A 2,645-nucleotide genomic window follows, 5' to 3' on the forward strand; every position below is an offset into this window, starting at 1 on the left:
TTTCACTGGCAACAGTACCCTTACTTGATAGGCCTGGTCTATGCTGGAAAGTAGCGAATCTCCAGGGGTCCAGATTTCATCATTGCCAGTAAAGCATTATTAACATTCTTAACTCTTATATATGGACCTGACTGTGTTTCACAGTATTTCAGCAAAAAAAAAAAAAAAAAAAAAAAAAAAACATTTAGTTTAACTGCAAATGAAAAATTACACTGCGAACTATTACTATATAATGCATAAATATTTATGGTATTAATATTTGCTGTACACATACTGTATGAGAACAGTGACCTTGTGAGGATCCAATTGGTCTTTCGAGGTCTGAAGCCCCAATTTCCCTGTAAGAGTACATCTTGCTAGTTTCTCTTTTCCAAAAATTAGAGTGGCTAGTTCTTGCATAAAAAGAGAAACTCGTGACTTATTCAGTCTGTCATACATCCTCTTGGACACTGTGACATCTGAATCAGCAAGAGAAATCTGGGTAATTAACTATTATAAACTGTTTACTTTTTAATTCAAATATAAAGCAATGACTATGCTAATGGATTTTCTAAATGGTTAAGCATATACAAAAACACAAAATAATTATTACTGTCATGAATTTATTATCATAACTTTTTTCCTGACCATTTCTGAGGATTCAGCAAGAGACAGCTCACTGGAACTTGATCTTGAGCTGTATGGGCCTCTTTTCATGGACTCTAGGACATCTTTGACAGATGATACAATCCCAGGAAGCTCTACAAGACAAAAATAAATAAAAAAACAACACACATTTCATTTTTAGTTAATGAAGGTCTATTGATTCAATAAAATGTATTTTCTAAAGAAGCATTGCTGTAACTTTAAAACTTTTGTTGTGCAAAGACAGGAAATTCTAAGGATAATGGCAAGTTGGTTACGGCTAATAAGGTTTTGTTAAATTTCTAAATATAACAAACAATCATATACCATAATGGTAATGTGGCTAAAAAGGTTACATTGCCTTATATTGACATAGCTGTTAATAAAGAGTCACCAAGATGACTTTTCCTTTCCATACTGGCTAAGACGAAAATACTCTAATATATATATATATATATATATATATATATATATATATATCGGAACATCAGAAATATTTCGGAAATAACAATTAAATATTATGTTAATAAATGTGTTAAACAAGTGTTTAATAATCAATCTATTGGGTAGGTTTAGGGAAGAACTTTGCTGTCCCAAAAAGGCAGCATCCATTTACATTTTTTTAATAAATGCTTGTAAATATATTATTGATATTTTCACATATATCTGTTGCCCCAAACTACAATCATATGGTTGTATAGATGGTCAGTCATTTTTTTCTATGGATGGATGTGTACATAACCAACAACGACTCTAAAATACCCAGTTAGTTTGGCAAAAGGATTCAAAATTGGGTAGATCTTACCAAAATCTATATTAACAAGTCTTACTAAAATATACTTTTACATATTTCAGTCTACTGAAGGAACCAGTTGGACACCTGAAAGAGAACATGCTTTATGAATCTCCTTCTGAGATTAAGTGGCAGCCAACCATTAGTCATATTAAAAAAAATAAATAAATAAATAAATAAATTACCAATTATTTTAGATGAAATGCAAACACTGCTTACTCTTTTCCTTGATTGTCTCTGCTCTGTATTTTCAAACAGGTCAATGTCAGTGTTATCTGAGTCATCTGACATTGGAGTAGAGGTTACTGGTGCTTTCTTTCTTTGCAGGTTCTGGAGGTCTCTTTTAAGTTTGTCTCCCATTGCAGCATCAGCTGCACTTTGAGATGTACTTGCACTCTAAAAGCAACACGTTACAACTAACATTTCACCAATAAAAATAAAAATAAATAAATAAAAATAAAATCTAAAACCTTTATGGCTTCAGGTTTTTTTCCCTTTCTCTGCAGTGGTCTTCCAGATGTCTTCTCCTCTCTTAAAAGCATCTCTCTTCATGATTAAGTCTTTGTAAACAGCAATAACACACACACACCATTTCATTTAATTTCACAGTGTGCAGTTGTATTTGATTTGATGGTAACTGGTGTACATTATAGTGCTTATAACTTAATTTATTGATCAACCCATAGTAAGTTTACTCTTTTTATGAGTAAAGACAACAGACAATGCTTTTATAAATACTTTAATCAAACAGGAAAAGTCACTTTATAGAATAAGCATCAGAAGTTTCTAGACCTAACGTTAATAAGTGTTGCTGTTAACGTCAATAGTCCATGTACTAACATTGAGATATGCACACTGTCCACGTGGAACAGTAGTTTATGCACCCAAAGTGATCTTAAAGCTAGTTGCTAATCGGTAACAATAATAAACTTAACTTACCACCAAGTAGTAGTATTTTTGCTGGCAGTATCTTGGTCTGTCCATGTCGGCCGCGACTTGTCAGGCGCACCACTATGTAGCCCTCTTCACTTCTGAGTTGTTCGCGGGAGCTGACCTGGTACTCTCCTCGTCTGTGTTCTCTTAAAATGATATCGGTGCTGTCCACCTTCACTATGTCCGAGTCAGGGAAATAAAGCATAGCTAGGAAATGACATGATTTCCATTAAAATATCGTATCCGTTGCCCGCTCAACTTGTGCTCATCTCCTTAAAATCTGTGATTGGACAAT

At 33.5% G+C, this 2,645-nt stretch overlaps 1 long non-coding RNA gene across 1 annotated transcript; it reads right to left on the reverse strand.

The window, feature by feature from the left end:
* Nucleotides 1-329: 329 nt before the first annotated feature.
* LOC127158517 (uncharacterized) lies at nt 330-1,733 on the reverse strand. The gene is made up of 3 exons (XR_007826174.1): nt 1,637-1,733; nt 628-740; nt 330-477 (listed from the first exon to the last, which is right to left on the reverse strand). It is a non-coding gene; the product is annotated as an uncharacterized LOC127158517 (long non-coding RNA).
* Between the last annotated feature and the right edge of the window lie 912 nt (nt 1,734-2,645).

Source organism: Labeo rohita, unplaced genomic scaffold, assembly GCF_022985175.1.
Source record: "Labeo rohita strain BAU-BD-2019 unplaced genomic scaffold, IGBB_LRoh.1.0 scaffold_1531, whole genome shotgun sequence".
NCBI lineage: Eukaryota > Metazoa > Chordata > Actinopteri > Cypriniformes > Cyprinidae > Labeo > Labeo rohita.